The sequence below is a fragment of the Camelus bactrianus genome, chromosome 6 (genome assembly GCF_048773025.1).
Source record: "Camelus bactrianus isolate YW-2024 breed Bactrian camel chromosome 6, ASM4877302v1, whole genome shotgun sequence".
Lineage (NCBI taxonomy): Eukaryota > Metazoa > Chordata > Mammalia > Artiodactyla > Camelidae > Camelus > Camelus bactrianus.
The window spans coordinates 85,728,053-85,753,515 of NC_133544.1; the positions used below are offsets into that span (position 1 = coordinate 85,728,053).

The 25,463-nt window shown below is 43.6% G+C and overlaps 1 long non-coding RNA gene across 6 annotated transcripts in view; it reads right to left on the reverse strand.

Moving 5' to 3' along the window:
- Positions 1-9,522: 9,522 nt before the first annotated feature.
- LOC123612644 (uncharacterized) overlaps positions 9,523-25,463 on the reverse strand; it is an 80,198-nt gene continuing 64,257 nt past the window's right edge. For 3 of the 6 annotated variants that reach the window (XR_012507690.1, XR_006719938.2, XR_012507689.1), the window contains 3 exons: positions 15,787-15,967; positions 10,366-11,668; positions 10,070-10,288 (listed from right to left, as the gene is read on the reverse strand). This is a non-coding gene — a long non-coding RNA (uncharacterized LOC123612644). The other 3 variants (XR_012507691.1, XR_012507693.1, XR_012507692.1) reach the window with 3 other exon arrangements.

The window sequence follows — 25,463 nt, forward strand, 5'->3', positions numbered from 1 at the left end:
GTGTATCTCCCTGAATAAACTTGCTTTCACTTCACTATGCCTTGCTCTTGAATTCATTCCTGCACGAGGCAAGAACCTATTCTCCAGCAACACAGGGTCCCCAGGGTTGTGCCTGCACTGATGGCATTTCCAGATGGCAGCTCTTAGCTGGGTGGCAGAGGTCATGAATGCAACAGGGCCTGTGCAAACCTCTACAACCTTTTGTCGAGGGGCAGTGTACTGTACAACTTTCCTTCCTGTCTTCCAAATCTTTAAATTACTGTCAAGTCCTCAAGTGAGGATCTTGATAATAAACTAAAAGAGAGCAGAAACCATCTTGGATTGCGTGTGGATTACCAGAATGGCAGTTATGGGAAAGCAGTCCCCTCCACCCTACCCTCTGCAGACAATGAAGGACTTACAGTCCTGAAACTTTATCATTAACCACCTGGTGACCCCCAGCAATGTCCAAGACCCAGGTGAGGTCACATTTTATATGTTTCACTACTTTAGACATGTTTTAACAGAAAGGGTTACAAGATGGTTTCCTTAAAATCACTGCAGAGACAGGAGGACAGAGTCGTGGGGCAGTGGAAGGAGCCTCCTTGGATGAGGGGCCCCCATTCATCCGCTCTCACCTGCTCACCTGCAGCCAGCTCACTTGCAGCTCTGCTCTGCAGATAAGAGCGTCAAAACCGGGTCAGACTTTCAGGATGGAACGAGGAATTCCACAACCCTGGCAATCTGTCCAGTCTCCTCCACGTGGCCCACACAACCTACCCCACCACACAGAGGAGATCTAATGCCTTGTCCTCCTTGGGGTCCACAATTACTGCTCAAATGCCACTGGGAACAACAGTGACCCAAAGCAACCCCAGACACCCGTGGGCATCTTCAGGAAATTCTCTCCAGCTTTCCAGTCAGAATGTGAGACCCATCTGAGATGAGGACTAGATGTCTCTCTCTTCTCCTATAGGAGCTCCCCTGGAGTCAAGGGTGTTACAATGTGAGGCTAATTACTGTAGCCTTTTAATATTCTCTTCTCCGAAGCCCTCCCGGGAAGGATAAAATAAAACACTGCATGGTAATAGGTGAAATGAACGGCGGACTGGGAACCTTCAGTAGCTGCGCGACCTTGGACAAAGCAGTTGACCCGGACTTGTGATCTCATTAACACGAGAGAGAGAGAGGGAAAAGGCCCCTTCCTCTCCCGTGCCAGGGTGAGGAGGCTCTGGCCGGAGCCGCGCTGTCAGCACACCCGAGGGGGCGGCGCTGCCTGTGGGGGAGACAGCGCCTGGCAGTTCTCCCTGACACACACCCCACAAGTTTCGTTCAGCTGACAGCCTCAATTTTATTTGCCCAATGACTTCTTCTGTTTTGTTTTCGTTGTGAACTATATCCTGTGCACAGAAGGGTGTAAAAAGCTTATGTACAGTTTAGAAGCTAACAACAACATGAACACCTGTGTATTTGTCACCGGCAAAGCCCATGAACAATTCCCAGGAAATAAAAATAGAGTCTGGGCAAGAAAATAAAAGCTAACCTTTTTTTCCTTTCCTTTGTGCTTAGCCTAGTTTCACTTGCTCAAAGGGTGTCGCCCGCAGAGGCCTTGCTCCCGACATTTCAGTCCAGTTCCTGGTACGAACCGGCTGCTGGCGGCCGCTCCGCTGAGGACCGAGCGCAGAAGCCCTGTGCGCCGCACGGCAGTCCAAGATGGCGCGCCGGCCGGGTGCAGGCGCTACTAGGGCACTGCCATCCGGAGCGTGAGCCGCGTGCCTGCGCCTGCGCCGTGAGACGCCCGCCCCTCCCCGCGGACGCAGGCCCCGTGAGGCGGCCCCGCCCACAGCCTGTCTAGGAGAGCGTGGACTCTAGGGCCAGAGCTCCCAGCTCTCCATTCTCTGATCAAAGAATAAAGCCTTCCTTTGCTTCTGAACCAAACTCACTGTCATTCTGTTGGCTCCAACGACCCCGGCAGGAGGATCCTTGCTGGTCGGTTACATATTCACCACTCAGGAATAGAAATAGACTCTTACCATGCCTTAAAAAGTCCAGCGTGCCTCCTCAAGACCACTTTCTCCTTCCTCTGCAGAGCTAACCTTACTAGCCTGATTTTTGTGTTAATGGTTCTCTCTTGCCTTTTCTTATCACCTGTGAATATGCCTCTAAAAAAAGACAAATTTTGTTTCTGACATTTATGTCAATGCAGTCATGCTGTGATGACTTCATCTGTGACTTGCTGCTTGTGCTCAGTTTTGTTCTTAAGATTCCTTTGTGTTATTGAGGGCAGCTGTGTGCGGTGTGTTCCTTTTCACAGCTGTATCACATTGTTTTCATATCCTGAGTCAAATATAACAGAATTTATGCATTCATTCTACTGTTGATGGGTATTTGGGTTGTTCCCAGTTTGGAGCCATTAAGATCAACCCAGCTATGACTGCCCTTGCATGTGTCTCCTGGCACACGTGTTTAAGAGCTTCTTCAGGTACGTGTGGAATTGCTGGGCCACAGAGTGTGGGTGTGCAGCTTTACTAGGCAATACTAGGTGAGGCTATCCTGTCTGTCAAAGTGGTTGTGCCGATTCATATTCCCACTAGCAGTTAGTAAGTTCCTTGCACACCCTCAACACTACCAATTACCACCTTGGTTGTTGTTTTTGTTAATTTGTTACTGTAACTTGGCTTCTCATTGTAGGTGGTAATCTTTTGATCTTCTGCATTAATTTAAGAATCTGCTGGTCATGTTCTATCAAAAAAAAAAAACCAACTTCCTACTGGAATTTCACTAAATCTATAGATCAAAAAGGGAGGAATTAACATTTTACATCTTTGTAATACTGTTTTTCTACTCAAAAATATGGTACACATGGTGTGTATCTGCATGGTTTTAGGACCAAGACTTTAGGACTAAAGTCCATCAGTAAAGTTTTAGAGCTCTATCTATAAAGACTTACATCTCTTATAAATTTATTACTAAGCATTTCATATTTTTATTGCTAGTATAAACTTTATCTTCTAAACTTACATTTTTCTAGTTGCCTCTGGTATATAGAAACGCAACTGATTTTTATATCAATTTTATATGCAGACATCTTGCTAAACTCTTATTAACCCTAATGATTCATATATAGATTATTTTGGAATTTCTACATCTGCAAATAGTGACAGTTTTGTTCCTTCCATTCCAATTCTTAGACTTTCCATTTCTTTCTCTTGGTTCACTACCCTAGCTATGCCCTCCTGTACAGAAGTGGGCGTCTCTATCTTATCCCTTGAACTTAAACTTATGATTCTTAATAATGATGTTTGCAGTAGGTTTTTAGGAGGTCCTTTTCCAAGTTAACAAATCTCTCTTCTATTCCTAGTTTGCTTTAATTGCATTCCAGAAGTTTTAAAGCATCATATTCAGTTCTATGTATTTTTAAATTTCCATTATGACATCTTCTTTGATCTATGAGCTTTTAAAGGTGACTTTCGTTTCCAAATGTAAGGTTTTGTTTCATTATATTTTTGTCATTGGTTTATAACTTAATTGCATTTGAAATTTATTCATAGGAAATTCCATGAGTGCTTAAAAAGAAGCAATAATCTCTGACTTGCAGAGTGCAGGGTTCTCCATATGCCCATTTTACCAGGTTTATTTAGCGTGTTCTTTAAATCTTCTATATCCTTACTGATTTTTATCTGTTTAGTCCATGAATTACTGAGAGAAGTGTGTTGTAATCTCCCACCAGCATAGTGGATCTGTCTGGCTTCCCTTGTAGTGCTGACATTTTGCTTGCTTTGTGTATTTTGAGGCTATGTGCACACATATAAATTTCATATATTAGAACAAAAATACATGCCTTATTGCTAATGTAAATAGTACCTCATATATGTCATCTATTATATATATATCTTACAAGTTTAGAATTATCATTTATTTTGGAGAAATTAAGCATTTTGCCATTATGTGGTGACTTTTTTATCACTCATAAAGCTATTTGCCTTAAAGTCTGCTTTTTTCTGCTATAAACGTATTTTTCCATCATTCTTTTGATTGGTAGTTGCCTATTGTATCTTCTCCTGCCCTTTAACTTCTGATACTTCTCCTTCCTTAAGTTTGAAAGTGTCTTGTGTAAACAGCATATGCCAGATTATATTTCTTTATCCAGGTTATCAATATTTGTCTTTTAGCTGAGGATTTCAGTCCTGTTGTATTTATAGGAATTACTACTGCATTTGAATTTATTTCTAACATCCTGCTATGTGGTTTATACTTGTGTCACTTTTTCTCTTCTCCCTCACCCCACTTCTTGGGAATTAAGCAAGTTTGCTTTGGTTTGTGTTACATCGTCTTGTTTGTTTAGAAGTCATCATATCCGTATCTTTCTGTGGTTTGCCCTAAAATTTTAAGATGCATTTTTAATAATTCTAAAATTAATATTTTAACTCCCTCTTGAAAAATTCAAGGTTTCTAAATTTTTTTTTTCAGATTCCAGTTATCTGCCCACCTAATCTAATGCTTGTTTTCTCTGGTATTTTACTTCTAATACTCTTTTTATTCCTGAAAATATAACATTTTTATTATGTTATTGCGTTAAGTTTAATTTTTTTTTTAATTTTTCTTAAAAAAAATTTTGGGGTTGGCTATTTATTTTTCTAGTGGAGGTGCTGGGGATTGAACCCAGGACATGGTGCATACTAGGTGTGCACTCTACCACTGAGCTATATGCCCTCCCCACAAGGCTAATTTATTTTTAGCCACACATTTATGATGTATCTGTTCACCATTCCGTCTCATATCTCTTATCTTTTAGACTACCTTTCTCTTACCTGGAGTTTATTACGTAGAATTCCATTCAGTGGGGATCTTCTGGTGGTAACTATCCATTAAACTGCTGTTTCTTACTTTTATTTGTAATATCTTTACTTTGTCTTCATTTTTTGAAAAAATCATTTGGCCGCATACAGAATTTTTGTTAAAAATTATTTTCTCTCAGCACGTTATACCCTTGGGCTTCTGTTGTAGGAGTCCGCACTAACCTCTAATTGCCATTCTTTTACAGAAGGTCCATCTTTCCTCTCTGACTGCTTTTAAGATCACCCTTTTCTTTATTCTGTAATTACTCTAATGTGTCTAGGAGTGTGTTTCTTTTTATCTACCCTCCTTCAGATTTGTTGAAGATTAGCGTCTTTCAAGAATTCTGGAGGATTCTCAGCCATTTTCTGTTGAAATTAAATCCCCTCCCCATATCTGACTGAAATCTTTCACTTTGTCCTCTTTTTTCTTTTTTGCCTTCCACCCCCATTTTAAAATTACTTCCAAATGTATACCCATGATAATGCCACTGCATCCATCTCCATTATTTACCTCTAATTATATCTAGTTGTCTGGTTACTCTATCCATTGAGGTTTTAATTTCAATTCGTATATTTTATTTTTCAAAAGTTATGTTTTTTTCCCCAATCTACTTGCTTCCTGATCAAGTTTTCCAGCTTTCCTCTTATATCTTTAAACATGTTTTGCACAGTTATTTTACATTCGGTGTTCAATAAATAACGTCTGACACTCTTGCTGATCTGTTTTGACAGTTTTGTGTTTTGCTTTTTTGCTGGTTCTTACGATCCCAATACGTCATTACCTTGTGTGTTCTGTGATTTTTTGACTATAAGCTGGTCATTCTCCTTGGACATAATCTGGAAATTCTGAGAGGACTGGGCTGCAGCTGGATTCCTCCAGAATATATTTATGTTTATTCAGTTGGTCAAGTGAGGTATTACCAAACTGAGATCACATTGAATTTTCAGATTTAGATATTTAGGACCACACAAGTGGTATTTGCATTTGAACTGCAAACACAAGTGAGGGTCACTTTATGCCAGGCCAAAGTGATTACCTGGGTTGAGACAGACAAGCTTTCTTGCTCCTCTTTCTCTGTTCACCGTAAAACATGTGTAACCTTTTGGGATTCCAGCTTTATTTAAGGATCTCCTATAGGTACCCCACCTTGGTCAAGCCTGGACTTGAACTCCTGTATCCCATCCCCATACAATCTCCAAGGCAGTAGCCCAAAGTGTCCGCATCTGGCAGAAGCTTCCAGGGTGAAAGCAAGCTTTGATATTCACTTACCTCCCAGAGCTCCTGGTTTCAGTTTGTTAGGGAGCTCCATGTCAGCTCAGAGACACATTTTTAAGATTTTAAAATATATTTTGTTCAACATTTCAGTTGTTTTGGATGGGAAAATTACTCTGGCTATCTAATTCACTCTATTGCTGGAAAGAGAAATGATCAAGCTGGTTTATTTTTAGCCAAGGCTAATTTCTGCATCACTCTGCACCTGTGAACCTGAACCAATCTGCATGAGTGTGCATTCCTTTTCTGGCTAAAAAGAATTTTCAGAGAGGCTAACCAACGGACTTCTGTTGGAGAAAAACACATAGCACACCAGCCTACCCATCCCAGAGGCTCTCAGAAACTATCACGTCAAATGTGTTCATAATAATAGCTAATGTCCATCAGGGTAAGGCTTATTATCATTTGTAAAACACTAGGTGTGTGATATGCATTATCTCAGTTTTCACAACAACCCTCTGAGCTAAGTATTATTATTAGTCCCATTTTACAGATGAGAGAAACTAAAGAGCAAAACGGCCAAGTAATTTTCCCAAAGAATGCAGTGGAAACGGGAGACAGATGGGCTCCAACACACATGTCCCTAGCCTTACTGTTAGGCTGTCTCTGTTAGAAGATAAGCAATCAGTGAGAAACTAGCTTCCTGAGAAATATGGCCCAAATTAGTTTATTCAGGGGAAATTATTCCTCTAGCACTAGGGCTCTCAATCTGAGCAGCCCATCAGAAGTACCCAGGGAATGTTTTCAAGATACAGTTGGCACCTCCCAAGAAGAGATTCCAATTTAGTTGGTCTGGGGTGGGGCCCCAACATCTTTATTTCTTCAAGCCTCCCCAGGAAGTACTGGTGAATTCCCTTGATTAGAATCACCCCTCTGTGGGTTATTCAGGGCCACCACCCTGGATAGCTTCCTCTCTCCCTTTTGTTTATGTGTGAGAACACTTTACCAGGTCTCAGCTTCCCAGAAAAATGGGTGTTGGACAAGAAAGAGTTGTCATCTCACTAGTCACCACCAGGATGTCCTTAGGCAGTTAAGACTCTTGGGTTTCTGAGTGGCACTGAATAAACCTAGGCTCTTTTGGATCAGCACCGTGTATCAGCAGGTCAGGGCTGGGGGAAGGGGATTTCTGGCCTAAAGCAGTCATGGGATGGCTTATGCACTCTATATAGCCATCACTCCATATGTGTGGGTATTTGGGAGTGAGAGTCACTGTGGGATGCTGCCACCGAAGTGGTCCTGAATGGTCTCCAGCACATTTTCTGTCTCGGAAAGCCCATCTTCTCTCCACCCTAGTTAAGTGCTTAAGAAAAGCAAGAAGCACAATTTAACTGGGGAAGAGTCACTAAGGGACAAAGTCCTAAAAAAAGAAGGAGACCCAGATTGAGAATGCCACCCACCTCCACACACACACCCTTCTGTCAAGGCTGCTGAAGCCATCTGGGCAGAAAGAAGCTGCTTTTAAGGAATTTGGCTTTGTTGGGCCTGCATATAAAATTCCAACACAGATGTTCCTTGGCAACCTGGCACCTGGCTTCTCTGGACAACACGGCAACAACTCTCCCTCCCTAGCTGGTTCTGGCCTTGGGTTTGCATCACCAACTTAGTGCTTCTGTTCAGCACCTCTGTCCTGAGCCCTTCTAGCTGTACTGGATCCCTCCCAAGAGTAACCAAATACTTCACCACTGGGCCAAGCCTGGAATCCCTCCCCAGCGCTCCCTGCCCTGTGCTTCATAGGGTTTCTCGGCTCTGCTCTGTTCTCTCACAGCATCCCAAGCCCTCAGAGGTCAGGGGCAGAAGTCACTCCATGTGCAGTTAGAAAGGTGCCAGGGGAATGTGCTGAGCTCTCTGAGGACCCCTGAGAAGCCACAGGCCGTGATGCACAACCCAACCTCATCCACTTCGGGACTCCCCTGAGAGGTAACCCGGCTTCCCCACCAGCCCCAAGCCTGTCTCTGGATCACCGGCTGAGCCTGGCCGTATCTCCTAGACTCCCAGACCTCCTGTGGCTGCCTCTGTAGGTGAGCCCCAGATAGGTGATCAGATCTCAAGGACAGGGCTTAGCCAATACTCTGCTTCCCTCTCAGCAGACAGGCCTTAGACAGGACTCTGGACAGGGGGCTGGAGGGGGGAGTGGCAGGGGGACTGGAGGCCAAGAGGACCCGGTTCTGTGTCAAATGAGCTCATGTGCTTAGTGCGTTACCTACAGCATCGTAAGGGCTCATTACCCCAGGCTATTACTGTGGAGTGCTAGGTGGCGATGGTCTTCAGACGCCATGTGCAACACTCTATGTATACTCTCCATGAATCCTAATAAAGTTCCTGCAGGATGGGTATCATTATCATCACAATTTTAGAAGTTTAGAGAAGGTGAAGTAACTTGTCCAATGTCACACAGCCAGTGACAGAGTCTGGATCCAAATCCGAACGGGTCCAACTCCGAAACTGGACCCTTGCCTACTACTCCAGGTTGTCATACCTCCTTTACAAAATGGCAAGGTTCTCACTACATTTGCTTCTTAAAATGACTAATAAAGTATTTTTTTTTAAGTCTTAAAAGAGCTGTGAGGGGAAAAGGCCAAATGACAATCATTACAGTCAGTGTGATTACTGTAACTGAGCATAAAACTGTGCCCTGGCCTCTTCACAGCCCAAAGAGGGAAATAAAGTGGGTGAAACTTGTCTTCCTGGGTCCTCCTTTTCTGGTGGCTCTTGCTTCCACCACACTAGCATCTAGCTCTGCCCCTCTTCCAGAAGGTTCTAGTGCCCAGTGCTTGATCCCCACCCAGAGCAGCAGCCCGTGCCTCGCCCCATCTCTCTTCCCTCAGCTTGCCAGCCATTGGTAATCATTTTTTCCTGTATTCTGTGCATGCATAAAAATAAGAGAATAAGCTACATGCAATAAAGGACGGATGTGGGCAGCACAGGTAAGTACAGGGCACAGTAGGGTGAAAGGACGAGTTTGAGGTTTAAACAGGAAGGGCAGCAGGCACGTCCCCAGTGCAGGAAGCATCTCCCATGGCAGGCAGGGGTATGAGGGAGAATTCAGAATGTGGGTACCTTTGGAGACCCGACGTCATGTGCCCTAGAGCCCCTGTCTGCTCTACCATGGGTTGAGTTGCTCATTCTCTCTTAACAAGTCTGTAGTACAAGGTCAAGCAAGTTTCACTAAATAATCCTGGAAGAACAGGACTGCTTCCCGGGACAATGAATCTGTTTCCTACTGTTCTGGCGCACAGGGCAAAGGCAGTTAATGAAATCCTATATCCGAGGCAGAGCAGGTCACTCTGTGCTTCCCAATTCCTTGAGACTGAAGGTATTTTGAGCCTGAGAATCCACAGCACTTACTGTAGACTCAATCACCACGTCTCCCACTAATGTTAGGAGCCACCATCTCACACAAGTACCAGACACTACTGAGTTTGTTGTCTAGGTTCTTTTGATTTTAAGGAACAAAGTCAGAAAGAAGGGCTCTTTGGTAGTAATGCCGTGGAGTGGTGAAGGAGGCAGACTCTTCCACGGTGCTTCAGCCAGATTTCTCCAGAGAAATAGAACTAATAAAGGCAGGAGTTGATGCTGCAGTCTTAAGGCAGCATTTCTTCTCTGGGTAACGTCAGCTTTTTCTTTTAGCTGATTGAATGAGCTGATTGAATGAGGTCCAACCACATTACTGAGGGGGAGATTCCCTTAACTTAAATTCAACTGATCGTTAATGTTAACCGCATCTACAAAATACCATCACAGCAAAACCTAGATTAGAATTTGGTTAAATAACTGGGCAGTATACTAGCCAAACTGACATAAAACCAACCAACACACATGCACATCCGGGAACAGGAGTCATCATGGACCCACGGGGGCAGGAGGAAGGTTGTCCACACCGACTAGTACCCAGGCATTAACGTGACTCAGCCACCTCCTCACGTCTCCTCTCTTCCCAAGTAGCGAGTTCTTTTTGAACATTCAGTTCACATTTCTAAGAGAGAAAATCCATTTATTGAGGCCATTGTTTCATACTAGACAACATTAAGGCCATTGTGGAGACTGGTTGTCCTAGAGTCAGGCAACCTCCCCACGGCTCAGTCAGTGGTTACTCCCATGCAAGAACCAACCAAGGGCTCCGTCTCAGAGCAGGTGGCTGGAGGCCCAGGAATTTGAGCTCGAGGAGAACACGGAACACAGCAGACGCCTGACTACACACCTGCAACACATCCTTCTGTCTTCACGGCTCCCACCCAGTGTTCCAAATCATAACACACACAGCTGCACACAACTCACCTGCTCCCAGCAAGGAGACAATCAAATGTGCACGTCCTGCAGGTATCGTGTGCCACGGCCATGTCACACCGCACCTGACAAAGCTGTTTTTCAGCATCAAGCCCACGATCTCTTGAGGATACTCACTCTTCTTGTGTTCCCTCTGCTACCATTTCTAGGGGTTATTCCTCATTATTTTGCAAACTCAGGGCAAATGGTGAATGTAACCGCCACCAACACACCTGATAAACATGACAGAAGGAATACAGAACATTCTTAAGCTGGCAGTAGCTAAAATAATAACATCTGTCTTGTTTTATAAAAATGGTGGTGGCAGAATAGGGTATAATTCCTCAATTTTCAGACACTTTAGCAAGGAGGGGAAAATAAACCTGAAAAAGAGGTAGGGTATGCCCTTAATTCTACAATTGATCCTGAGGCTGTAGTTAATGGACATCCGTTGTTCCCTTCATTCATCTTCCAGGTTCTCTTTGTTTTTTGCTCAGTTGAGTGATTCTACCTTTTGCTATCAGGAAATCTCTTAGCTGCAAATAATAGAAAATCCAGATAACAGTGGCTTAAATACAGGGATTTGTTTTTCTCATATAACAAGAAATTGAAAGCAATTTCTGGGTTAGGTTTAGCTATAATGTCAGGTCTCTGGGTCACATCTCCACTCCACTCCTGCCCTTTGCCTCACGATCACAAGATACCATCATGGGCACCTTGGCCATGTTCACAGCAGGAAGACTAGCGAGAGAATGGCACCGGCTAGCGGCTTTTCATCCGCAAAGCCACAGCTTTCCGCTGGGCTTCCAGCAGGCTTCTCCTCCCATCTTCTTGGCCAGAACTGCATCAGGTGACAACTCCTGCTACACTGGAAGCTGCGAATCACGTATCTAGCAAAAGGAGAGAGGAACGTTATCACTGAGCTAAACCAAATGCAATTCTTTAGCTGGGTCATGACAGATTACCTTCCTTCAATCAAGATGAACAAGAAAGAGGTGGGGGACGGGTCGCTGATGCACCTGCTTACCTGGTGTAGTCTGTTTTCTGCTGGCCTTGACAGCCCCCTGCCCTCTGTTTGACAGCAGTGCCTCCCCTGGATAATCGGCATAGGGCTCCTTTGCCAAGACCCTGTAGGCCCAGCATTTATCACAGTCCTACTCCTAGTTCTAGTTCTGTAGGATTTTACCCTGTGCCTCCATGGAACTATCTCTCCACTGGGTAGGGAAACTTCCAGACCAGCAGAGTCCAGCCACAGCGGTGAGACTGCATCATCGGGTGTAGGCGTGAGCAGCCTCCGGTCTCCACCTGCAGATTCCTGGGAGAAGACGGCATTGTATAGAGAACTGAGAATTATTAATGAACTCACAGTTGCTTTTTCTCATTATCTATTTGCTCAACCAGTCATTACCAAGCAAGAGTTACATGAGTGTCTGTGAAATGGTTTTGACTTCCAAAAGGGTTCCTGACAACTGAACCAATATGGAGGCTCACTGATCCAGTGGGAAGACGCCCAGGAGTTAGAGGCTTTCTGTGTTAAGCCTGGCCCTGTGGCTGGCTAACCAGCTGGACAACTTTGGAGAAACCACCTCTCCTCCCAGGACCTCAGTTGTAAGATCAGTTGATTGCACTAGAAAAACCGCTAAGGTCCCTTCCAACTTGCAACGTTTTCTACTAACTTATTAGGACCTTAGGATTTTAAACTCTGGATCCTATCACTTTCAGGGTTAAACTTTCCTGCTCTTCTTAGTTGGCTGTCATTTCAGGCACTAGGGGTGGACATCTTCTCATGTCCCCTTGAGGGGATGGGCTCTCTCTCTCTGGACTAACTATTCAGAATGTTGCAGCAGCCTCCCCGTGGTCATCAGGCATCCAGTATATTCACAACTTCTATTTTCAAAAATTAGAAAAAGAAAAAAAAAAAGGAGTTCAGTTCAAAAAATCTTAAATCCCCCACCAAAGAAAAATAAAGCCACTTGTCACTCTCTGGATACTACTGAGGACTTTGACCCTCTAGGCTAATTGGCAACGCATCAAAAGAATCACAAGGTTCTAACGGAATTCATTGATGCCAAAGTTCATTTATTCACACATGGTGCAGAAGTGATGGCATACCATGGTGAAATAAATCTTCATTTAAAAAATAAATGTCAAGGCTGTTTGAAGATTTTTTTAAAAAGTTAATTCTTTGGGTTTTTAGGCCTCTCCTTTTTCCTCACGGATGGTTACACAGTGTGCTACAAAAGGCCCAGAGCTGGGAATCCATCATCAAAACCGCCTGGTTGCAGTAACTGTGTGGTCCTAACCAAGTCCTTTTACACTCTTTTGCTTTAAAACAGAAAGAATAATAATGAACACTCAGGGCTTTGGTGAGAATAAAATCACACCAGAAGAAATACGGTAGTAAATGCCAAAGTTTTTGTGAACTATAAAATAATGTAATTAAAATTAAAAACGCCTTATGAGCTAATACGGAAATGGTGAAAAAAGAATAGTTTGCAAACTATATGATTTGTGATTAACAATTTTGTTTGAGGTTCAAAAGATTCTCTACATCTGAGTTTTTAAAGATACATTTGCCAAAGTTCAAAGCAGCTGAACTCACATAGATACACACATGCGCATGCTTCTTTAGTAGGATTTTAGATGTTTGTTTTCATTGATCCAGAAAAAGAGGGAAAATAAATTCTTTTCAATACCATCATTGTAGTTACTGTTTTACAGGGGTATACGTAAGTCAAAACTTATCAAATTGTACACTTAAAATACAGGTAGTTTTTTTTTTTATGTTTTTAACTTTTTTTATTGATTTATAATCATTTTACAATAGCAGGTAGTTTATTATGTATGAATTATACCCTAATAAAACTGTAAAAAGTGTTACTCCTAAAAGGTCATTTAACACAGAGGATTATATCCTGGTTGACTCACTCCTCTGGCTTCCCTCTCCTGCATTTTCCTTCATTCCTGGAAATTTTCTGAGGGAACCCTAGCCTTGAGCTGCTTCCAGCTGGAGTTGGCCTGAGACCAAGACTTCACTACCACCTCTGCAGTAATGAGGGGGGAAATGAAGACCGGGAGTCTGGAAGAACCTCTGTTCCTGGTGGGAGCTCAGCTGTGAACTAGCAGGTGGGAATAGAACCAACCAGCTCCTGCCCACTTCTGGAAATCCTGACCCAAATGCTTAGCTTGTCTTTCTCCAGGGATTCAGCAACACAGGGCAGGCTGTCAGCACATTCCCCAGGGAAATAGACAGGGGTGGGAGGCAGGGGATGCGGAGCATTAACGGGGCCTGAGTTCAGAGTCTGATGCAAAAGCAAGAAAAGTCTGGTCGCCTTGAAACAACCCCTGCCTCCCAGCATCCTTCCCTTGTCCTGATGCTTGGCTGCAGGGCACATGCTGGGGAGGCCAAACACAGGAACAGATGTAACTGAAAGCCATTTTCATCTGGCACAGAGATCTCTAAACCGATAGACTATTTCAGGCGTAATACAGGAAGCGATGAGATAGGACATTTGCCAAAATGACAGGAAGTTTATGCAGGATGCTAAAGAGAAGGCTACTCTGCCCACACTGAGTCCCCCCACCCCACCACCAGCAGCGGTTAATGATTTATTCCCATGCTGTAAGGATTTGACTTTTATACGAAGTGAATTCTTCTAGGAGCATAATGCTCAGATTTATTTTTATTCTCAGGTAGGTTTGAAAAGTATCAGAAGTCCTCCCAGTGGTTCTCAGGATTATCTACCGACTGAATCACCTGATTCGATTTTAAATACTGATACCTGGGTCTCACCTCCATGGATTCTCATTCAGTTGGTGTGCGCTGCAGTCTTGGTATAGGGATTATTTTTAAGTTCCCCTTGGTGATCCCAGGGTGCAGCCAGAATTGAGAACCACCTCCTTGGGGAGGGTACCCGCTCCTGGCTGGTAACTGGAGCCTCTAGGAGTCTGGTGAACATACAGATGTGAGGACCCCCTCCGACTTTATGCTCAGGATCTCTGGCAGTTCATCATGCAGCCCTGCATTCATCCTGGGGCGAAGTCCTCCAAGACAGTACCTGCATCTGCTGCTGGCCACTCCCACTTCACCCGGAGGCTGAGCAAGGCCGAAAGGGGTGCTTCTGGATGTGCATTCACGTTACCTGGGGATCTCGTTAAATGCAGAAGCTGATCTGTGTGGAAGGGGTCTGAGATTCTGCATTTCTAACTAGCTCCCACCTAACACCCAAGCTGCCAGTCTGTGGAGCACATTTTAAAGAGGAAAGGACCAAGAGTAGTGGTTTTCAACTGAAAATACTGATGCCTGGGAGATTCTGATTCAGCTGGTCTAGGGTACAGCCTGGGGTTGTTCTGGGAGTTCTCCAGGTGATTCTCAAGTGCAGCCAAGGTTGAGATCCACAAATTAGCAAAAACAAATAGCTATTTTAAAGGGATCTCAGCTTTAGGGTTTTGGCAAAGTAATGCTTTAAATTTTTGACTAGAACAAAGAATATATTTTTTTAAGTATATATTATTCCACTGTAGAGAATGGACCTTGAGGGAGAGTCTTTTGTTTGCTGAAGGGATGGTAAAAATGCAGAAACTAGTGGTCAAAAGGGAACTCTTTCTACATAAAGAAGAGCTTGGAGCTCTGAGATAAGATGATCCCAGCACTGAGTACCACCTGGAGAGAGAGAAAAGGCAGCTGCTGTGGGGATGGAACTTGGGTAAGCGGAAAAAATGTCTACAGAGAATTTTAAGGAAGTTTTGCTGTGTGTAGGGCTGTGTACCCTCTTTCCTCAGTGTCCTCAAGAAACCTTAAACAAAAAGCTGGTCTAAATAACATTTAGACTCTGATCTGTGATGGGTTTTGCTTGGGGTCTGCCTGAGTCACCGTGCTTAACAGGGTCTCACACCAAGCCCGTATGGAAGTGCTGTTACTATCTGTGTATCACAGATGAGGAGTGTGAGGCTTAGAGAAGATAAACAGTGTGCCCCGAGTCCTGCAGCTGCCGCCTGGAGCCAGAGCTGAGCCCGGGGTTGGCAATGAGTGAATCAACCACACGGCCCAGGTCTTGGGATGGATTTGGATTTGCATGAGAAGAGAAAAGGCCTCAAGTAGAGAAAATTTGCTGCTGGATGCAGGAATACTGTCTCTGCTGAAGGCGGGAAGTCTCCAGCTCAGCAAGACCTGTCACTCAGACCACACTCCACACCTGAAACCCAGGAAGGAGAAGGGCTGGAGGGAGAGGAGGATGGAAGTGAGAAGTGTAAAAGCTTTTTCTTCAAGGATCTCTGGGCAGCGTTGGGGTCACAAGGCAGCCTGCCTCAAGATCCAAATAATAATGCAACACAGAGGTGGGCCGGGGTCCCCCTACTTCGGCAGGAAACACAGAGCTTTAAGAGCTCTGTGGAACACCACATTCATTCACAAAGCATTTACTTAGCACCTACAGTGTGCCCAGCGTTGAGGATTCAGTGATGAGCGATCCCAGCGCTGAAATTAGGGTACTCCTCCCGAGACATGGCGCTCCCTGGGTTCCGGCCCACTGAGGCCAGGCATGCTTCACATCTTGATCTTCACTCATTCCACCAGAGAAAAATTATTTCTAACTTTCCTTGTGCTGCAAGCTTTCTGGAAGCCAAAGACAAAAAGAAAGTGTCCACAAGATTAAAACAACTGCCCAGTGGCTTGGAAGATGTCTCTCTCTTGCTGCTTTAGGATTGCACACAGAGTAATATCGCCCACAAATCACCAACGTCTTATTACAGGACTTCCAAGGGTTATTTCTTTCATGGCTCCTCAATATAAGTTTGTATATCAGGCCAAAAGTCATCCCCAAAACAGTTCCACAGAGGCCCACTCAGCAAGGACATGCCTGGGGGCAGCTTCTTCCAGGAAGATGTTAAGGTAATAATTCTTAAATGTGGGGGTGGGTGTGGTGTTGAGCTTCCCTTTGAGAATCTGAAGAAAGCTGTGTTATAGTTCCCTGGGAGGAAGTGGACATTTTACACAAATACAAAATGCTGCCTAGGATTCCTGTTCCCAGAGCCCTGAACCCCAGTCACAGATGTGTTATGACTTGTGGGACCCAAGTGGTGAACACCTAACCCAGAGGAATGGGTCACTCTTCATAAATGTGGCTTTCAGCTGGGCTTTGGAGAGCAAGGCAGCCGTAAGTTTGAGGGCTTTGGCATTCTTAAAAGATCCTCTGGGGATTCTGCTATGCAGACAGTTTGGGAGCCGCTTTCAGAGAGTAGAAGGTGGAGATGTTAATTGCCCCAGGTCTTTCCTACTCTCAGGCAGATATTCTCCTGAAACGCATCCTTGTGGTCATCCCAGATGTATAAACTCTGAACTAGCTTCATATCGGTTGGTACCCAGCTGCTGACTCAAGCCCCTGTCCTTCCCCAAGACCCCCCTCCTTGCTCGGGCTCGCCCACCCCTCTCCCCCAGAGTTGGAAGAGGGTACCCTGACTGGCCATGCCTGTGCTAGAAGTGTTGTTGGATATCTCAAAGATCATTCCTGGCAGTTTCAATGCTCGTTTCCCTTTTGCGATACCTTGGTATGTGTGGGCAAAATCAGAAAAACAATTTTGGGCAAACAGCTTTCTGGACACAAGTGGCAGAAAGCTGAAAACCCCAGCTCTACCTGTTCACATACTAACTGAAAAGGTCAACAGCAAATTGGGACTTCTGCTCAGCTTTTGCAAGAGACAGCTCAGGTCTTTGAAGTTTTGTTCCCAAATGTACCCAGTCTATAGTCGGGTTGACTCGAGTTGTCCAGAGAATAAGAAATATTAAGAAAGAAAAAGGAAGAAAAGAGACTCATGACATGATCTCCCACTTTCCAGCCAACTACATTTTCTTGAATGGTGACAAGCAGGCCAAACAAGCCTGAGATTTGAGCAAGAGCAGGGGACGACAGTTTCCCATCATTAACCAGAGTCAACCACATTCAATAAGACAATCAGGCAACACACAAAACAAGCTGGAAGTATGTGGCCTCTACATATCTGGTCAGAGACAGTAAACACAGAAAATAAAAACTACATTTTACTATTAGTTCAATCTCTTTCATAATTCACTGCAGAAGAATATAAGCAGTGAGAAGAGATCTTCATCTTACCCAGGGCACATCAGCCGCCTGTGTGTCCCCGGCTTTTATCACCTGTAGAAAGTGGGGCCCTCCTTCATTCACTCAACAAGCATCAGTTGAGCAGCCAGCGTTTGCCAGGAGCCCTGCTAGGAGCCAGGGTAGAATGTGAGCCTAAGACATGAAGTTGGCTCTCAGGAGCCCACAGCCCAGCAGACAGACATGCAAACAAATAATTATAGTGCACGCCGGGAAAATCTGTAACCAACACCAGGCAAGGGGCATGGGAGCTCAGAGGAAGAAGTAATTAGTTTGCTGCCAGGTTAGGAAAGACCTCACGGGGAGGCAGTATCTGAAATGATATTACAGATGGATGGTTACAGATGATTCCTACTGTTTCTTCCAACTCTGACCTTAGATTCTGTACAAGAGGATGGAGCACAGTGAAGACACACTCTGGGAGCAGTCCTGGATTAAGCATGAATATTTCTTAAAGGCTCAGATCAACATTTGGAGACTCCTTATGCATCACTGAGGCCCAAAGGAGTGGCCTGTTAATATCCGCTGGGTCTTAAAAAGTGTCAGGCTATGTAAGACATTGCTTGGAAATTATGTCATGACATTAATGAATTGATCTTCAGGGAGAAAATGGTGGATCCCTTTTCTATGAACATGCATTTCCCAGAAGCCACTGATTCCCTGGAATTTCTCTTGGTGGTTCCCAGATGCACTAATGAGCTCTTTCAAATGGCACCATTTTTGATCATGTTTATCATGTTTTCCTTGGTGTTCCAGTAAGGAAAACTGGGTCTACGCTGAAGATTCACACTGAGGATTTGGTTGGGTGCCATTTTTTTACCTCCTGCTCCTCCTTTTTATGGCTGGTTTAGAGTGGTGACTTTTAATTAAATTTAAAGGGAAATCCTTGATATTCCTAAACAGAGGATTTTGGGGAAAAAATCTGACAACCCTTTGGTTTGGGGTCATTAAACCCTCTTCCCTAAAGAAAAGCCCTCTTTCAAGGTCCACTGTCTGGAAGCTGAAGGGAGGGCAGGGGAGGGGAAGGGCGGGGAGAATGTTATTGCCAAAGTAAACCTAACAGTAGACTTTGGTAGACGGGAAAAGAAATGGATTCTTCAAATCTGCCTCCTCTCATTCACAACCATCACAAGCAGGGAAGGGCTTCTCCCACAAATTGCGTTGGCGTGTTTATCTATTTACTAAGCCTCTATACAACCAGGAACAGGAGACAAAGATAAAGGAAAAGTCTCTCAAAGGAACTTGCACTCTATTTATGAACATGAACACTGATTTTATTTTTAAAAAATCTTAAAGCATAGGGCAGTGCTGAGTATGGAAGTAGCCTGCTTCGGCCACTAGAATGGAATCTGGCACTACACGTGAAGGACCACAAGTAAACCCAGTGCCTGAGCATGAACTCAGGGGGTCTCCCAGGGCTGGGGCAGGAGGGTCTGCTGAAGAACCAGGTGTTTGGGACATTCTCTGCGACCAGCTCCTTGCGACCACCCTTCACCCAGGCTGTGGGAATCCATGGCTTTGAGGCGTTATCTTCTGTGACAGGGTACAAAGGCGTCTGCTACATTAACGCTGGGGACAGTGCATCCAAGAGAAGACAAATGGCTCACTGAAAGCTTCGTGGGGAAAAGCATTCCACAGGAATCAGGACCCTGGGCTCTTGTCTCAGCTTTTGTCACTTTACCACCAAGAGCAGACAACCTGCTCAGCCTCTTGGCCTCAGTATCCTCACCTGTAACATTGGAAAATGGGTGGTATCACCTCTGAGTTCCTCCTCCAGCCTCCCCAGGAACTGCATTCACTCCAGGGGCCTCCCTGGCGCTCACCAAGGCTCTCAGAATCCTGGGGTGACTAATGTGGCTTTGCAGGAACTCAGCCCCACAGAAGGCAAGGAACACCATGGCTAGAGGGAGTCCCTCCGGTCCCTGTTGGAAACTAGTAAGTTGCATGTCTGGTTTACAACCTTCATTCACCTTCTCGAACATGGCCAGTTCAGGGTCATTGACAAGCAGGGAATATGACTGGAGTAATGCCATTCCCAGGTCCCCCTGCAGCCTCCTCCTGACAACTCCTTATTTAGTTCACTTTCTTCTGTTACCTACTGTAAACTTGCTAAGCATGTGTTGAGACCCTCCTGGCCAGGACCTTACAGTCTGGTTGGGGACAAAGACATTGTTATGAGTTGAATTGTGTCCCCCCTCTAAATTCGTAAGTTGAAGTCTAACCTCCAATATTCAGAATGGGACCTATTTTGGAAACAGGGTTGTAGCCGAAGCAATTAGCTAAGAGGGGTTCCTTAAAGCGGGCCTTAATCAGCATGACAGGTGTCCTTATAAAAAGGAGTAATTTGGACACAAACACAAACACAGAGAGAACGCCGTGGAGAGACGCAGGGAGAAGGTGGCCGTCTATCAGCCAAGGAGAGGGGCCCGGAACAAATTCTTCCTCACAGCCCTTCGAGGGCTCCCATCCTTGATCTGGGCTTCTAGCCTCGAAGACTGCGAGGTGATATCTTTCTGTGGTATTCTGTTAGGGCAGGCCTAGGAAACAAATTAAAGACGTGCCCTTGAAACTGTCAAGCACAAGGCAGGACCAAGGCCTAACTGAGCTGTGGCTGGGGAAGGAACACTGGCCCGGTCTAGATCCAGACAGGCTATTACTTACACAGATGTGTAAGGACAAGCAGCCGAAGGTGCTGGCTCCCTGTGGCCCGTGACACCAGAACAAAGGGGGCCGGAGGCCTGCAACCCGAGTGCCGGGGTCCCTGCTGCTGGAGCCTCATTCCCCCTAAAACATGGGAGGAGTGTCAGCCTCCTTGGAAAGAGGGCAAGAGGGAAGCAGATCACAAGGCATACTGCCAAGACTCACACCCACCGTGGGTCCAGTCCTGCCCGTGTGGCTTCTGTAGCCATGTGCAGGGTCAGCAGGGCGCCCCCCAGAGCTGTTCTCCTACAGTGGCACTTAGCATCAGACAGTGAGGTGTCCGGCAAGCCCCCAGCTGCACAGAAGCTCAGCAGAGGAAGGTCAGTGGGACCAGGGGGCCAAGGGCTTGACGGATGGAGCATCACAAGGGTGCACACAGACCAAATGTGGGCGGACAAAGAATGAGAGCCCTGCTTTTCTAAAATAAGTCTTTTTTATTCTTGGAATAGGGCAGGTGCAACAAGCGAAATTTAGAAAATTAAAATAAATATAAAACTCACAGACATAATGCTGAGCAAAAGAAGCCAGACACAGAAGAGTGTGTACTTTACGAGTCTATGTCTAGGAGGTTCTAGAGCAGGCAAAACAGATCAAGGAGGGAAAAAAAAGAAAAATAGAGGTTGCCTCTTGCAGGAAGGATAGTGACTAGAAAAGGGGCACAAGGGAATTTTCTAGAGAGATGGAGACGTTCTATGTGTGACAGGAGTGCGAGATGAGTACGTATACTCATTGTCAAAACTGTATGGTGAAGATTTGTGCATTTTTGTGTATGTAAAATTTACCTTAAAAATGGATACAGACAATAACCATCACCCAAAATCACACCACTCTTTTCATTACCTTAGGGCCTTTTTTTTTCCCTGCAAAGTTTATATAGTTGCGATCATACTGAATACACAATTTTGATTTTTTTTTAAGTTTATGTTAAAAAAAAACCTTCCCATATCGTTAAAACAGCTTAGTCAATATCATTTTAAAGTAACTGCCGGGGACTGTATTGTTTGGATGTACTACAATCCGTTCATTTCCACAGCGTTGGGCACGCAGTTTACCGTCAATAATAAATGACACTGTGATTAACATCTGTGCCCATACATCTGTGTCTGCATTTCTGATTATTTCTCTGGAAGATTTCTGGAAGAGGAACTACTGCGTAAAGAGTACGAATATTTTTTTCAAAGCCCATTGCCAAACTGCTTTCCTGAACAGTGTGGGAGCAGGGCTATCCTCCCCACACCCTCGCCAGCCTTGAGTAGTGTCACGGTGTTAATCTTGCTTGATGCAGCAGGGGGCAAACAGCATTTTATTGTTGTGAGTGCATTTCTGTGATTACCAGTAAAGCTGAACATTTCCCCATAGATTTATAAGTCATTTTTATTTCCTTATCTGTGAACTGACTGTTCATGTCCCCTGCCCACTTTCCTATATTGATGTTTTTGTGGGTTTTTAAAATCAAAGAAGAAACTCTATTAAAGATTGAGGCTATTAACTTCTCTACCACATTTGTGACACATCCTTATTTCTAGCTGGCTTTTATTTTAGAGTTTTCTTTAAACTTCCGTCTAGTCAGAACTGTTCCCTTTGCCTTCTACGTCAATGCTCTCTGTAATCTGGGGTGGCGTATTCTAGGTGGGGTCACCATCTGAGCTATGGCCAAGAATCTGCAAAAAGGTGATAAGGCTGGAAAAGAAGGGCTGGAGATATGTAGATATAGATACAGCAATCTGAAGAAAATTGACATCCTAACAGTATATAGGGCTGTATAGTGAGATAGAGATACACACACACACACACACACACACACATATACACATACATTTTCTTCAAATTACTCTATAGATTCAAAGCTCAAAGCTTCACAATCAAAGTACCAGATGGCTATTTTAAAGAAATTAACACGTTGGTTCTAAAGTCCCTAGAATAACCAAAACAAATCTGAAGAACAAAACAGAATGGCTAACACTACCCGATTTCAAAAACTATTACAAAGTTCTAGCAATCAAAACAGTGTGATATTGGCATAAAAACAGACAACATAGAACTGGAACAGAACAGAGCTCAGAGATGAACCCACACATACACGGACAAGTGATTTTGTCAAAGGATTAAAGGCAAGGCAGTGGAGAAATGACAGCCTTTTCAACAAAGTACGCTGGGAAAATTGGTTAACTAGCTATAAATAGATACATTTGTATACCATATACAAAAATTAAATCAATATGGCTCATAGAGCTAAATGTAAACTCTAAAACAATAAAATATGTAGAAGAAAATATAGGATAAACTCTTTGTCATCTGGGGTTAGGGGCAATGATTTCTTAAGTATAATGCCAAGAGCACTGCACCTAAAAAGAATAAGTTGATCAACATTAAAAAACTTCTGCTCTTTGAAAGACAGTGGTAAGAGAATGAAAAGAGAAGCCAAAAACTAGGAGGAAAACTTTGCAAAGCATATATCTAATAAAGTATCCAGGATCCAGTATATGTATCCAGAATACATAAAGAACTCACAAAATTCAACAATAAGGAAACAAACAACCCAATTTTTCAAATGGATGAAAGAATTAAATAGATATTTCATCAAAGAAGGTATACAGATGGCAAATAAGCTCAAGAAAAGATGTCCAATATCATTAGTCACCAGGGAAATGCAAATTGAAACCACCATCGGATACCACTACACGCTAACTGGAACAGTTCAAATTAAAAAGACGGGCCATACCAAGTTTGGCAAGAACGTGGAGGAACTAGAGCTCTCACACACCTGATGGGAATGCAGAACGGTACAACCACTTTGGCGAAGAGTTTGGCAGTTTCTGAAAAAGGTTAAGATACACCCAGCATATAATCCAGCTGTTCTACTCCAGGTTATTTACCTAAGAGAAAAGGAAATACATGCCCTTACAATGGCTTATACATGAATGTTCATAGGAGCTTTACTTGCAGCAGCCAAAAAAGAGGAACTCAGATGTTCATCGTAAACAAATGTGGTACATCAATAGAATGAAATACTGCCCAGCAACAGAAATGAGCGAGCTACTGATACATGCAACAACACGGACGAATCTCATAACAAATATTCTCAGTGAAATGAGCCAGACAAAAAAGTAGACATATATACATACTGTATATTCCATTTATATACATACAACTCTAGAAATGCAAACTAACCTGCAGTGACAGAAACTGGATCAGCAGTTGCTTGCGGGTGGAGGTCTGAGAGGGGCAGATGGGAAAGATCACAAAGGAAACTTTGGGAGGGATAAACGTGTTCATTTTCCTCATTGTGGCGATGGTTTCCAGGTATGTACATATGTCAGATTTTTACACTTTAAGTATATGCAGTTTATTGTATGGCAATTACACCTCAATAACGCTTTTTTTTTCTTTTTTAAATTTTAAAGTATTGAAAGATTTAAAAAAAAACAGACAAAGAAAGAAAGGGAAAACACTGCCTCAGTCCCAGGCCCTCCCGGTGTGCAGAGGCTCAGTTTTTAAGAACTGTGGACAACTCAGGTTGAATTAAGTTGTGTTAAGATTAGCTCTTGACTTTCTGTAGAGTTCCTTCTTAAAATCTTCCAAAACAGATGGCTTTATTCCCCAGCTACCAGAACAAAGCACCATTGGGCTCAGACAGGAAGAAGGTCAGTGTCCTCTACCTCCTATGACTAAGAGTTGTGGGTGTATTTCCAGGAATCTGTGTCGGGGAATTTCAGGACATTTGCGGCAGATATTTCCTTGTTAATCTTATTCCTCCTTATTCCTTGTTCATTCAGTGCCTGTTAGTTGAGCATCTAGTATGTGTTGGCTTATCATTGGCCAAATGAGGACACAGGCATGAACAAGACAGGCACAATCAGGGTCACATTATACACTTTGTGGGCCCTCAGCACGTAGTCTTTTTGAGTTCTTTCCTCCAGAAATAAACAATTAATTTATATTTGATGACTGTGTTATTGTAAAGACAAATACAATGTAGATTGGATTTATTATTATATATCCATTATTCTTGTATTCATTTTTCTTCAACTAATTTGAAGAGAAATTATTTAAATTAAAGTATTTTTCTTTCTGGATCCCTAAAAGTATCATGGCCTGTGGGCCTACTGTGCCGGTCCTCATGGAGTCTGCTGCTAGGAGTGGTGAACTGCGAGCAGATGCTCACACTGCTAACTAACTAGTTAGGTGTTCTAGGCAAAGGACAAAGCAAACAGTAGAGGGGAGGAGCACAGCGTCTAAGAGCAACTAAAGAAAAGTCAGTGGTGACAGCCTAATAATCAATAGGGAGCTTCATGAGACCAGAGATGTAACCTGAAGCTGAGTTATGCAGGACTTTGGCCTTTTATGTTAGGAGTAGAAAGAAGTCATTGAAGTGCATCAAAAGATACAGATAGCAGAGTGGACAGGCAGCCCACAGAATGGGAGAAAACATTTGCAAATTTTATATCTGATAAGAAGTTAGTATCTGGATATATTTTTTAAAAAACTCCCATAACTCAACAAAGAAAATCCCAACTTGAAAGTGGGCAAAGAATTTGAATAGACATTCCTCCACAGAAGATGTACAAATGGCCAGTAAGCATATGAAAAGATGCTCGAAATCACTGAGTATTAGAGAAATGCAAATCAAAACCACAATATGATACCACTTCTCACCCATTAGGATGGCTACTATCGAAAAATAACACGTATTGGTAAGGATGTAGAGAAATTGGATCATCTGTGCACTGTTGGTGGGAATGTAAAATGGTGTAGTTGCTATGTTAAAACAGGATGACAGTTCCTCAAAAATTAAAAATAGAACTACCATATGATCCCAGCAATTCCAATTCTAGGTATATAGTCAAGAGAATTAAAAGCAGCATCTCAAGGAGACATCTGTACACCCATGTTCATAGTAGAATTATTCACAGTATCCAAAAGGTGGAGGCAATCCAAGTGCCCATCAGATGGATGGTTAAACAAAATGTGGCGTATAGATACAATGCAATATTTTTCAGCCTTAAAAAGGAAAAAAATTTTGACACATGCTATAACATGGATGAAGCTTGAAGGCATTATGCTAAGTGAAATGAACCATTCACAAAAAGACAAATATTGTTTAATTCCACTTATATGAGGTACATAGAATAGTCAAACTCACAAAGACAGAGAGTAGAATGGTGGTTGCCAGGGGCTAAGGGGAATGTGGAGTTATTTAATGATAAAGAGTTTCATAAAGATGAATAGTTCTGGAGACTGTACAACAATGTGAATAGACTTAACACTACTAAATCATCCACTTAAGAAATGGCT